Source organism: Vulpes vulpes, chromosome 8 (assembly GCF_048418805.1).
Source record: "Vulpes vulpes isolate BD-2025 chromosome 8, VulVul3, whole genome shotgun sequence".
NCBI lineage: Eukaryota > Metazoa > Chordata > Mammalia > Carnivora > Canidae > Vulpes > Vulpes vulpes.
The window spans coordinates 104024574-104038838 of record NC_132787.1 but is presented as its reverse complement, the minus strand read 5'-3'; the positions used below and the strand labels follow the sequence as shown (position 1 = coordinate 104038838).

General features: G+C 51.0%; 1 long non-coding RNA gene across 2 annotated transcripts in view; it reads right to left on the bottom strand.

The window, feature by feature from the left end:
• LOC112927713 (uncharacterized) overlaps nt 1-14265 on the bottom strand; it is a 66274-nt gene that overhangs the window by 48076 nt on the left and 3933 nt on the right. Inside the window, exon 2 of one of the 2 annotated variants that reach the window (XR_012003234.1) lies at nt 3604-4283. The exons of the other annotated variant lie outside the window; for it this stretch is intronic. This is a non-coding gene — a long non-coding RNA (uncharacterized lncRNA). The remainder of the gene's footprint in view (nt 1-3603; nt 4284-14265) is intronic. 2 annotated transcript variants of the gene reach the window in all.

Here is a 14265-nt window from a genome sequence, read left to right as displayed (position 1 = left end):
CTATTGTGGCCATTGCTGATAGAAACATCGGGGTGCAGGTGTCCCGACGTTTCATTGCATCTGAATCTTTGGGGTAAATCCCCAACAGTGCAATTGCTGGGTCGTAGGGCAGGTCTATTTTTAACTCTTTGAGGAACCTCCACACAGTTTTCCAGAGTGGCTGCACCAGTTCACATTCCCACCAACAGTGTAAGAGGGTTCCCTTTTCTCCGCATCCTCTCCAACATTTGTTGTTTCCTGCCTTGTTAATTTTTCCCATTCTCACTGGGGTGAGGTGGTATCTCATTGTGGTTTTGATTTGTAGGAAATATCTCTTTTAAAACTCACCTAATTCGAACGTATCAATTGCATATTGCAGTTGGACACGTTGACCACAATCTTCTCCCAGAACATCACTAGGACACGCGTGTCTGCTTTCCCCAGAGACCAAGAAAGTGCGTTTTCCTCGCTATCTTCATGTATAAACCTCAGCCTCACTTTCTGACCCACCAAGTTAACGTTTACAAGGGTAATTCTCTCGGGTCCCAACACACCGTCTCCTCACTCCAAGAGCTGGGCAAAGCTGCTCAGAACAATCCAGAAACAGAAACCTAGTGTCTGCAGGCACGTAGTTAGCAAGGCATCCAGCACGTAGATGGCAAACCCTGGTTATTGAGTTAGAGAGCTCCCCATCACTGAGTCAGGAGAACCCACACAGTTCCAAATCCCCGGGCCAAGGCTGGGGGTGCGCGTGTCCTTCTCATCCCCATCATCAACCCCACAGAGGGAGGGAGGGGAATGATCTCGGGCAACCGGATGAGAGCACTTTGGACATCGCCAAGCATTCCAGCACCTGAGCCCACACGGAGAAGACACCGCACCTGCCATGTGTCCTCAGCCAAGTCACTTCATCTTGTGGCTCTGAAGTCCCCTGGCAACGGCTCAGTTGATCATAGTGACAGCTACCAAGTGCCGGCCCCTTGCCAGACCCTGTGCTAAGCTTGTGAGCCTCCAGAACCACCATGAGAACGTGAGTGTTCTCAGCCACGGCCCTCAGGATCCCCTGGAGGACCTCTTATGACACAGGGTCCCGGCCCGACGTGGCTGCCAGACGTAGCAAATGAACATACAGGATACCCGGTTACACTTGAACTACAGACCAGCGACCAATATATTTTTAATGTTCCAGATACTGGATGGGTAGTATTCATCATCTGTCTGAAATGCAAATTTCCCCGGATGCCTTGCTCATTTATCTGGCAGCCTCACCCCCAGGGTTTCTGGATCAGCAGGTCGGGGGTGGGGCTTGAGAATTTGCATCTTCAGGAAGTTCTCAGGGGACACTGATACTGCTGGCCTGAGAGCCGCACTTGGAGAACCACCGAGGACGGTAAGGTAATTATCCCCATTTTACAGGTGAGTACAATGAGGCACAAAATTTTCAACGACTTGTCGAGGACCACGTACCTGTAATGGGGACCCAGCATTCTGCTCATGAGCCACCATGCTACACCACCCCAAAGAGAGGCACTTACTGCAAGAGGGGCAGTGGCCACCCCTGGGGGGGCTTTCTTTACATGCTCTCTCCCTTAAAATCTGTCCTGCACACAAAACCAGAATCATTCTTTCATTTTCTTTTAATTTTCTTTTTGTAAAGATTTGTTGATTTATTAGAGCGAGAGAGAGCATGAGAGGCGGGGCAGAGGGAGAAGGAGAGAGTCTCAGGCAGATTCCACACAGAGCATGGAGCCCAACACAGCCTCGATCCCAGAGATCACGACTTGAGCCAAAACCAAGAGTTGGATGCTTAACCGACTATGCCACCCAGGTGCCCTCCGAATAATTCTTTATAAAACTGATGTTGAATCATGTCACTCCTCTGCTCAAAACCCTGCAATGGCTCCCATCTTCCTCAGGGTAATATCCCCGTCCTTACTGTGGCCCTTAAGGCTATCCGACGGGGCCCTGTCTTCCTCTCTGATCTTATGTCCTGACACTTGGCCTTCTTGCTGACCTTTGGACACTTCAGACAGATTCCTGCCTTGGGGCCTTTGCACCTCCTCTTTCCTCTGCTTGGGTGCTTTTTTTCAAAACATGCCCATCGGGTCTGTGCCCTGACGTCCTTCATCAGAATCTTCCCCAGGGACCCCATCTAAGGGGTGGTTCATTCTCTATCCCTTCATCCTGACATATTTCTTTATAGCACTTATCACCACCTGACATTTTGTGTGTATTGGGTTCTCAGCTACATACCTGTTTATTATTTATCCGTCTGCCTTCATTCATTAAAAAATAACCTCCAAGAAGTGTGTCTTTCACTGCCTCGAACAGGGCCTGGCATAAGGTGGGTGCTTGAGAAAAAATACTAAATGTATGAATAGATTGTGTAGGTCCATCCCATCATCACTTGACCCCTTATTGCCAAGAAATGGGGCCAACACATTATACAAATCGAGTTAGACATTTTATGCAAAAGTATCAGGACACCTGGGTGGCTCAGCAGTTGAGTGTCTGCCTTCGGTTCAGAGTGTGATCCCGGAGTCCCTCGATCTAGTCCCACATCGGGCTCCCTGCATGGAGCCTGCTTCTCCCTCTGACTGTGTCTCTGCCTCTCTCTCTCTGTGTGTCTCTCATGAATAATTAAATAAAATCTTTAAAAACAAAATTATCATTCAAAGTGACTGTCAGAAATGTCTGAAAAATACTAATCATCATCAGCTTTGGGCAATAAACACAGAATTGAAACATCAAGTGGCATATAGAGTGCACCCCAGCCCCGCTTACAAAACAAAAACAAAAACCAAAAACCCTATCTTCTTATGACACTACCACTTGCTCAGAACTTAATGTGTTAATGCACATGGACTGTTCCCTAGCAGCAACTCCACATTCAAGCCGAGGCCTGGAATTAAAATGTCTCTACTTTTCTTTAGCCAATGGTAGTTCTAATTATAGCATTCAGACTGGCATGCATATTTATTTACTCATCTCTAGTCCTGGCTTATAATTAAGAGTTAGCGCATTCTACCTTGGGAGATGGGTGACACATTGTTACAATGTGTTCTGGGGCTGTGTATGATTAGAGCAGGGTGGTTAGGGAAGCTTGGGGTGTTATCTATCCCTATAATTATGCCGTCATATTCCATCGAATGTGCATGGCCAGGACCACGCACACACAGGGAGTGAACCCGCGAGTCTGTATCCCATGGGAAAAGCAGGCAGGTTCATCCGTGGGAGCTGGGTGCCCCCAGTTCTGGTCCTCCCGCTGCCCTAACCGCCTGGGGATGTCAGAGAAGCCCTCAGAGGGGCTCACGATACTCATCTGTGGGCCTTTATCTGGCCTGCCCGTATAGCCAATAGCAGGTGCTCTATAGATATGTGTAAAATGAAGGAAATGTGTGAATCAATTAAATAATTAATGAAAAGCGCTCAGCCCCGCTTGGGATGCTCACATCTGACAGCAGGTCTCTTGGGCGCTGCCCCACACGAGCACGTGTCTGCTACAGGAGGCACGAGATTCAGATCCTGCTGGCTCAGGGGCTGCCGCCTGATCCCAGACCAACCCCTCGATCCCTCGGAGCTGCGGTTTGCCCACCTGTCAAGTGGGAACATAATAACGTTTACCTCGCACTGGATGTTGGAAAAATGAAGTGAGGTCATGTAGGTAGAGCACGTGGTGTCAGTAGATGCTCAGCGGATGGTGGATCTCCGGCTTTATCCGGCGCCTTCCCCGCTCTGTCTATGCAATCGGTTGGAGAGTCCACTCGGAGCCATCAGAGGGCGACGATTGTTGGGTGGGTTCTGCTGCAGGTCACAGTGAGGGCCTGAGGTTCAGGTCTTAAACTGTCCTTGTTCCTTCCTCCGAGATGTCCCTGACCTCCTAGCTGGGGCTCAGCCAGCACTGGCGGCTCCCATTGGCCCCACGCCCCATGGGGCAGCCTCACATCTTGTCCCCCACGTCCCTTCCCCGACCTGCTCGGTGGCAACTTCCTCTCTGCAGCAAGGCTCCGAGCGAGGATCCAGAAAGGTCTTGGGTGAAGCCCGGGAGACATCCTCCTGGCTCTAGGAAGGCCCGGCGCTGCTCAAAGTCGTGGACTTCGTGCAGCATTAGTCACAGTGGCCAAGACTGGAAGCAGCCCGAGCGCCCCTGACGGAGGACTATACACCAGCGGAGTATTACACATCGGGGAAAAAGGAAGTCCTGCCACCTGCTTCCACATGGCTAGACCTCGAGGGTCCGTCCCTCGTGCTGAGTAGAATAAGCCAGGAAAGATTTTTTTTGGATTCTCACTCATATGTGGAATCTAAAAAAAAAAAAACAAAAACAAAAAACAAAACCAGAAAACCATCTAATGCACAGAAATGGAGCAGAATGGTGTGTTGGGGACGAGGGGAAAGGGGGAGATGTTGGTCCAAGGGTTTTGTTTTAAGATGACTGAAGTCTGGGGACCGAATGTCCGGCGTGGTGACCGCAGTTGGTAACGCTGACTGTACACTTGCTCTGAGAGGAGAGCTTCTGCGTTCTCACCAGGGCAACACCGTGCATTATGTCCGGAGAAGGATGCGTTAAGGAACCTCATCGCGGTCAACATTTCAAATACACGCGCGTATCAAATCCTCACGCTGCACACCTTCAGCTTACCTAAAGTTATGTCAATTATTTCTCAGTAAAGCTGAAGGAAAAGCAGGCACTTCTCCCTTCCAGGGGACAAATGTTACATTTTTTTAATGTGTTCTTTAAAACACGCTTTTAATGTGCTTTTTAAAGGTTTTATTTATGTATTCATGAGACACAGAGAGAGGCAGAGACACAGGCAGAGGGAGAAGCAGGCTCCCTGCAGGGAACCTGATGCGAGATTCGATCTCGGGGCCTCAGGATCAAGCCCTGAGCCGAAGGCAGACGCTCAACCCCTGAGCCACCCAAGGGTCCCAAATGTCACACTTCTGTGATAGCCCGGAGCCCGTGGGTCTTGTTAGGATTTCTTTCTGCTAGAGAATGTCCACGCTGCTCTGTTGTTACTGTTTGGCGCTGCCCTAGAGAAAGACGCCGTTGGTCAGCGTCCCTCGGCCACAGAGCTCCCTTGTGGGGTGGGACCGACTGCCCTGCCGTGCTGTTCTAGAAACACAGGTGGGCACGATGACCAGCGCAGGTCAACCATCCACCCTCACGCCTCTTCTTTGCCACATTAACACCAGACACACCCAGGATCCTCCCAACGACGGCCTCTCGGCCTCTCGTTGGCTCTGAGCTACGAGGAAGACACTTCCTGACATACGAGCATCTCTGGATTGATCCCCAGATTTGATCTCCATTTGAGATCGCCAAGTCTTACGACCTAATCTTCTGGTTTAGGACAAAGCCCAAATAACAGTGTTGTGTGAAATTAATGTCGTTGGGGGCGTCACAGGGAAGTATAGACAGTGTTTCTCAAACAGTGTTCCTCACGGCTCCCGGGGGTCCAGAGATACCTTCCTGGGCCATCTGGACGTCCCTCGGGGCACGTTTCAATTTCTGTTCTCATTTGAAGCTGACCTGAAAACATCGGGGTGCAGAAACTCTGGGTCCCGCAGGTAGCCCCTCACACCTGAGGGTGGCTGCTAGTTCACCCAACACACCTTCCTGCTGCACACTGTCCACAGGCCAGACCCCGATGTCGGGAGCAGTGACAAGACAATCAGGACCCTGACCGTGGGGAGCGTCCAGTCTAGGGGTGTGGGCTCGGTACCCAGGCCCGGGAAGGGAGAAGTGCTCCCATTTCTTTCTCTCCTTAGATCCTGCTCCTTAGTGGCCGTCTCGGCCCCGCGGCAGAGGCCAGGGAAGGTCTCACTTCAGGAAAGAGGAAGGCGTGGGATAGAGAAACCTCAGCTGCCAGTATGAACGTTCCAGCAGGTGGATGCAAGAAGAAGGGATGGAGGTGGGTGTGTGGGCAGGGGCCTTCGGTGACCCGTCCCCTCCCAAGGCCAAGGTCTCCAAGCCAGGTGGCTCATGGCGCTGCCTGGTGGGGGGTGGGGGGACCAGAAACAGAGGCAGGGACCTCTCACCCTGATTCCTAGCTGGATTCTCAGAGAAGAGCAGTGCCCACCCCCGCCTGGGCCACAGGGGCCTGATAAATGCAGATGTCCAGGGGTGATGCCTCCCCGGCAGGAGCTGACTCAGCACCCCCAGGGCCATGCTCGGTTCCCCCGTACGGGACAGCTGGGCTTCCCAGACCACAAAGGGCAGCAGGCACCGGCTTCTGCCACAGACCCACTGGGCCGCCCAGGGGCAGGACCAGACCTGCCGCCTCAGCCTTTACCCACTCAAGGGCAGACCAGGGGTTCCCTCGTCCCCACCCTCCTCCACCGTCTACATTCAGGATGGAGGAAGAGAGGTCTGCGGGCTGACCGTGAGCCCGTCAAGAGACTGCACCCCCCAGAAGAGCCTCGTCGAGCCAGGAGACAGGGGAGACTGGGTTCTCCTCCTCTCTGGGGGTTCTGTGGAAGCCCATAGCCTCCGCAGAGTAGAAGCCCATCTGGGATGAAGGATCAATGTAACTGGTGCCCTTGGCTAATTACACCTTGGGTCTCTGAGCCCCGGGAGGAGAGTCTACAAGGGGCAGAAAGGAAGGCCAGAGAACCTTCTCCCTAAGGCCCTTTGCAAGGAGGAAATCTTGGGGCATGGGTCACAGTGAGTCACAGCCCCCTCCCAGTCCTGCTCCCCCGGGTCCAGGCACCCAGAGGGGGGCACGGAGCTGAGAGCTTCTGTCCTCCTCCCAGGCCAGAGCCTGTGCTGTGCTAGTGTGGAGGGAGCATGGCAGGGCCAGAATCAGAGGGAGCCCGGGGTGGCCCGCAAGTCATTCTGAGTGGAGGCAGGTGGCCAGACCTCCAGGTAATGGCCACGGCGATCAGTGAAGCGGGTGGCCCCCTGGGGGACACGAGCCTGGGCCGGACAGCTCCGTCCTATGATTCCCAGGAGGACGCTCGGCTGCCAGTCACCAACAGCCAACATTCCTGGCAAGGGGGGTTGGGGGCACATAGCACCACTCCCTGAGGGGGAGGGCTAGGTGACGAGGGGAGGCCAGGCCTTTGGGAGAAGAGGGGTGAGCCCCTGGGGCAGAGGGGAGGCTCTCAGCCCATCCCCAGGCATGGCCAGCTCGTGGGGCCGCAGTAGGGACACCTCAGACACCGTCCCTCGACCAGCAGGTACCAGTGCCCACCGTAATGTCCCAGCTCGGGCCACTCGGTGGTTCGGTGAGCACCTGCACGGTCCCTTCCGGCATCAGCAATCTCTGATGCCCTGATTTAATCTACAGCATTTAAAAGAACTGCGAATCGCGTGGACATGCTCTCGTGGGTTTGGGTGAAGCATGTGTGCTCAGACAAGAAACAGCTCTAACCCCACGACTTGTCCTTCCAAATCAACAGAAAATCCACTGCTCTTGAGAGGACTTGCCAGTTCTGAGAGATGAGATCTAAATGCTATTTGTTTGCAACAGATTCTTTCCTATTCACAGGTACAGGATGTTAAGACTTCAACATATCTTTTTAGAAGAACACAAATGAACCCACGACATGCCCCCTCCCTGGGGACAGTCTGCCTCCTGTGACAGTCAACACGGGAGGTGTAAAGGCCTGGCCCCTTGCTCTGACTTGGGACGACTCTGACTGCAGAGCGCCCCTTGGATGAGCTGAGCCCACTGCTCCAGCATCGCCACCCTACTTTTCCCCCCTCCCAGCTGGGCTGCCTTCCCTCCTCCCACAGACGTTGGTCCTGGAGCAATGCCCTCACTAAATGTCCCAAACTCTATTCTCTGTCTCAGGATGAGCTTCCTGGGCAACCCACCCTGTGTGGGAGGACGGGCCCCCAACACAACACAGAGGGCCTCTCCTCACAGATGTGTCATAAAAGGTCAGGCTTATTCCAACGATGGTGCCCTGGCTCAGAACATTCCAGAAACTGCTCCTGGGGTAGCCACCTCCAGCTTCCGTTTATGAGCAGATATGGGAACTCCTCCCGCTGACATAGCCCGTCCTGGTTGGGTGATCTTCTGTTGGGCCCCTGCTATATGCCAGGCTCCTGCCATGGGACCAGGACACCCAGGAACTCTGGATCACAGCTCCCTATGCCCAAGTAGCTCGAATTCAGGAGGGGAGAAAGACAAGCAGATGCCTGTAATACAGAGGGACAATGAGACTGAGGAATTCTCAGGCTGCAGTGGGCAGGGGTCCAGAGATGAGGGGATCAGACACCGATGGGGTGGGGGGACCAAGGACTCCTCAGTGACGGTGACAGGATGAGTCCTGAAGGATAGTGCTTGTTCTATGGAGACAACTCTACAGGCACACAGGACGTGTCCTGGGAGTGACGAGGGGTTTGTTGTGACCAGAGCAAACAAAGGTGGGGCAGACGCCAAGCCATGAAGGGGTGTGAGGTGCAAGCGAGGGAGCAGGAGGCCATGCGCCCTGGGCTAGCGCCCCTGCTCACGTTGGCATCAAGGAGGCTCGCCGGGTCCTGTGTGCAGGATTGGCAAATGCCACACACGGTGATGAAGATATAGGGGCCAGGGCACGTCCTGGCCTCAGACCTGGCCCAGGCTCTGAAGCACCCCTTGGGAGCCCTCACGGTGAAGGTGCTGTCAGAAAGACCCTGGGAGATGAGCTCCCGGGAGGACCACACTGCTCTACGGGGACCCTCTGATGCACAACATTGTTCCACGTCACCACCACGCATCCTGAGCCAAAAGCAACCCTCATCTGTGCACAATGACAGGAAAGTCCCTGTCAAAAATGTGCTGCAGATTGTCGGGAACTCCACCTTCTTTTTGGAAATCAGCAGCAGAGCCCCTAACAGCCGTCTGCATGCCCAACTAAAATATTAAAAGAAATATTTTTGCGTGATGGGATTGCCGGTTGTGCATTTGCCACCATCTTCTGGGCTCCCCGGAAGGCTAAGGAATATGCCCAGAAGGAGCGTCCAGGAAGGGTCTGCAACAGCACCGCTGATTCGCACCCCCAGCTCGCTCCGCTTCGAACCTGTGGCTGCTTCGTGTTTTCACCTCTCTCCGACCTTGTAAAATCACCTTTCTGGTGGAAAAGGAAAAATTCATGTGAGCCCAACACTGAGCTAACTGTGCCAGCCCGTCTCCACCAAGAGCCCCGGCGTGAGGACACAAGTCAGCCTCTCGCTGGCCGGGCCCCCTCCTGCCTGGTTTTAGTTTGGATTTTTTTTTAAACTTAAATTCAAGTTGCCAACATACAGTATAACACCGAGGACTCATCCCATCAAGTGCCCCCCTCAGTGCCCGTCCCCCAGTCACCCCATCCCCTCACCCACCTCCCCTTCCACAACCCTTTGTTCGTTTCCCAGAGTTAGGAGTCTCACATGGTTTGTCTCCCCCTCTAGTTTTTCCCACTCAGTTCCCTTCCTTTCCCTTCTAGTCCCTTTCACTATTTCTTTTGTTCCACGTATGAGTGAAACCATATAATGTTTGTCCTTCTCCAATTGACTTACTTCACTCAGCATCATACCTTCCAGTTCCATCCACATCGAAGCAAATGGGGGGGGGGGGGATCTGTCCTTTTTAATGGCCGAGTAATATTCCATTGTGTATAGACCACATCTTCTTTACCCGTTCATCCATCAAAGGACACAGAGGCTCCTTCCACAGTTTGGCTATTGTGGACATTGCTGCCATGAACACTGGGGTGCAGGTGTCCCGGCATTTCACTGCATCTGTATCTTTGGGGTAAATCTCCAGCAGTGCAATTGCCGGGTTGTAGGGCAGGTCTATTTTTAACTCTGAGGAACCTCCACACAGTTTTCCAGAGTGGCTGCACCAGCTTGCTTCCCACCAGCAGTGCAAGAGGGTTCCCCTTCCTCCACATCCTCTCCAACACTTGTTTTCCGTCTTGTTAATTTTCTCTGGTGTGAGGTGGGATCTCATTGTGGTTTTGATTTGTGACTCGGGGTTACAACCCCTCATCTGCTTCACAGATGAGAAAACTCAACCAGAAGGGGCAGGGACTGTGTATACAGAAAGCAATAAAAGCAAAATAAAATAATTTTTTTTAAAGATTGATAAACGCATAGTCAAATGTCAGATGAATAATTCAATCCCCCAGGTTATAAAACCAGCTGGAGGCAGCTCTCCCAGGCCTGCTCAGGCCGTGCCACGGCGTCTGATGCTCCCAGTGGCTGTGGGATTGGTTGTCTGGCATGCGGCTTGGAAAGGAAGGAGTTAAGTATCTGCCGAACCTCTCTTTCCCTTTCCTGGTCTGGAGGTCTCCCCCCGAATCCTATTCATTCCTCATGGAGGCTTATTTTTTAAATTAACTCCATCCTTCACCAGATGCCCTGACTGAGCTACTGATGTAACTCCAACTCTGATCCACACATTCTATTACCAGACTTCTCACATCACAGGAAGTGCAATTTCCAGATAAGAGAGAAAGGGCAAAAATGTTTCTGGTCGTGTTAACTAATTTCATGTTTTTGAAACTAGGCAGCTGTGGCCTCCAGGAGAGTAAAAGCCTGTAAGGCCTCCTCCCAGATCAAACGCAAGAGCTTGGAAGCAACCAGGCAAGGAAGATAGAGGCCATTATGGTGGAGGAATGAGAAAATGCCAGCCAGTTTTCAAGAATGGGGAAAAGGTGAATTTTAGAAACAGAGGAGCAAGAGTGAGCAAAATTTTGAGCAAAATTCCAGTTTGCAGTCATGTTTAAATAACCAGGGAGAAGAATAGCCAATGGCTGGGAGCCGGTGGACAGTCTCTAGGACTGGTTTCATGGCACTTTGATAAGGTCCATAAAAGCAGCCCTGGGGAAGCCATGAGGCCAAATTATCTTTATTTTATTTTAGTTTTTAAATTTTTTTAAAATATTTTTTTTCTTTATTTATTTATGATAGTCACAGAGAGAGAGAGAGAGGCAGAGACACAGGCAGAAGGAGAAACAGGCTCCCCCCACAGGGAGCTCGATGCAGAATTCGATCCCAGGACCCCGAGATCACGACCTGAGCTGAAGGCAAGCACTCAACCACTGAGCCACCCAGATGCCCCCAAATCATCTTTACTTTAGCAAGAAAATTGTCCACATCGTTCCACAGTTCTTTGTTAAACACAAAACAAAAACAAAAACAAAAGAAACAGCCCAGCATGTCAAGCTGAACAATGGCAGATGGGAACTAGGGCCTCAGAGTGACCATAAGGGAGGCAGAGTTATGGACAATATGAAAGAAAAGTTGAGACACAAAGAATAAGACGACAAGGGCCAACATCCCTACATCTGAGAGATTCTGGAAGAAAAAACACAGAGGAAATGAAGGAGAGCCAATAGGCAAAGGGCTAATGAAAGGACCAGGAGCCACGGACACGCAGCCTCAAGCAGGATCTCACATCCGGATGACAGGACAAAAGACCAAAGACAAAGAGAAGGTCTGGAAAGCAAAAGAAGGAAGGGCCAGATCCCTTCAGGGCACTGGGTGTTCGTGGACCGCCAGCAGAAACCAGAATACAGTGGGATGTTATTCTCAAAGTGCTAAGAGGGGCGCCTGCGTGGCTCTGGTGGTTAAGCATCTGCCTTCAGCTCAGGTCATGATCCCGGGGTCCCGGGATGGAGCCCCACATGGGGTCCCTGCTCAGTGTGGAGTCTGCCCTTCCCTCTCCCTCTGTGATCTCTCTGGTTCTCAATTTTTCTCCAATAAATAAATAAAATCTTTTTTAAAAGAGGGGGCTAAGAAAACATTTCACTGTCAAAATGGGACTGTATACTTAGTGTAACCATCATTTACGAGTGATGGAAAGAATTAAGATTTTCACAGACAAATAAAAACTAATGAATTTACCGACAGATCTCCAGTAAAGGAAACATCAAAGGAGCTATTTCAAAAAGAAGCAAATTGAACCCAGAAGAAGGACTGAAATGAGCAAAGAAGGTAAATATACAGAAAGCAGAACAAGTACTGACTAAATAATAGTTATGATTAATTCAAAGGGTAATAAAAATAAAGTGAAACTCATACACACCTCAAAAATAACATGTAAAATTCAGTAAATGATTATAGTGAGAACATTCTAAAATTTGTGTACTTTATTACCAAATGTTTGTTTTGGGTGGAGGATAGAAAATTTGCAGATCTTTTTAAATGGAGCTAAATACATACGTTGAGGACAAACCACTAAAAAAACCAGGCAATTTTCAAAGAGCTAAAGAAGAGAAATAGAGTTTATTTCAAAATAATAGAAGTAATGGAACTTTTGAAAAGCAGGGTAAACAGAAAGGAGGAAATAGGATTGTGGAAAAAATCAAACTATCAATAATTACAATGAAAATGAACTAAATTTGGTTGTTAAAGAATCTGCCAGACTGGATTTTTTTTTTTCTTTAGGACAGCCTTATGCTGTTTATAAGAGACACACCTAAAACATGAGTACTCACACTTAAAAAATGGATGGAGAAAGAAATTGCAGACAAATATTTATCAAAAGAAAATGAGTATAGTTCTAACAGGAGGAAAAAAGACCAAGTGTTTCATAAGACAGCAAACTTACCAATCTAATGATGAAAAGCACACCAGAAAGGTCTAACAGTCTTGAGCATGACACATCTAACAACACAGTCTCAAAATAGATGAAAAAAACCCCTACCCTTTGGGGGCCCTCTTCTCTCAGTCACAGAAAAAAATCAAACACACTGGAGAAACAGTGTCGTTAGGACTCGGGGAACTGGCAAAAGGGAGTCATTTGAACAGAAAGTTCTGCCTAGAGTGGGTGGCCATTATCAAGGAGAAAGGCGCTCGGTGCACTATGGAGAGACAAGGTAGATACAGCAGGGCTTCTGGAAGCTTCTGGACCACTCTGAGGTCGAGGGTTCTTTGGGAAGCTAATGAAACCCACAGATCCCCGCTGGACCCCAAAACTGTGCGCCTGCAGAAAACATCACAAATAATATCAAGGGTACTGATGGATGCCCGTGAAAATTTTCAGGTCTTTGACATAAAGAGAGGAAAGTGGGGCATCTAGAAATCACGGAAGGGAAGTCCAGAGACTGGGGCTCGTCTTAGAGAAGCCTGAGAGCCATCCAGTCACTCAGAGGGCCATCGTGAGTCCTGCTCTCGGCCGTTGTAGGGGGCAGAATTGAGACCAGTGGGTGAAGCTCAGTCGCTAAGAAAGGCACTTCTGAGAAATGCACAGGGCATGTCATAAGGTATGGAGCTCTCTGCAACGGAAGTGGCCCAACGGAGGCAAGGTGAGGATGCCGCAGAAGGAGACCGGTCCCCAGGGGGATGCTGGACCCCATGACCTCCAGCTCCCCTTCCAGCCCCTTAGAATCCTACGGGCCAAACAGGAAAGGATCGTGGACGGGGATACTCCTGCCTCCTCGCTTCCTTGCACAACTGTTTACTAAGCACCTAGCACACGCCAGGCGCCCTTGTAGCTGGAGATGCATCCGTGGTGTCCTGCCTCCAGTGAGGGAAACGACAGTGAGCAGAATAGCTTGAGAGGGACAAATGAGAGGTCACAGAGTGGAGACAGAGACTGCCAGACAGCTGGGCGGGAGCTCGTCACGAGGAGGGCAGGACAGGGGTGATTTCTGAGCTGAGAGTGAATGACAAGAGCGAGCCCAGCACAGAGGAGAGGGTTCCAGGGTAGAGACACAAGGCCGAGTGCAGGTGGGACACCGGGGCAGTCACGAGGCTGCGGGAAAGTCTTGCGTTGATCGCCTGGGAAGAGCGATCATGTGTTGGCTTAAATGAAACCCAAGCCTTTGATAGCTGAGATCTGCATAATCAGTGAGCAAGTGAAAATTAGCCCGGCTGGCAGGCAAACTGAGATAAACAAGTTTTCCAATGGGACACAGATGAAGCCACCAGAACAAAGAAAACAAAGAAACCCAGGCAAGGCTGCGTCGCAGCTGCAAAAATGACTAACACTCTTCCTAGAATCGCCCAGCACAAGGCTCTTTTCCAAGACAGCCTTGAGTTCCCGGGTGGGCGCCCTCCCTTGCCGCAGCAAACCCCATAAACCCAGCGCCGGGTCCACGGGAACGTCCGTGGCGGATAAGCCTACCTGGGGGCCCGCAGCCTAATCATAGCCGTACTGGCCACCAGCTCTAGTCTTTCTGGCCCCCAGGCAGTCTGCTAAGAACTTTACACAAAATTTGTGACATTTCCTGTTGCTCTAACCCTCTGGGGTGACTATGCTATTATTACCACCTCCTTCCCAGGTAGGGGAATGAGGCTTTGGGAGGAAACGATAAAGCAGCCAAGGGGGATTTAGACCAGGCCCACCCCACAACACCCCACAAAGG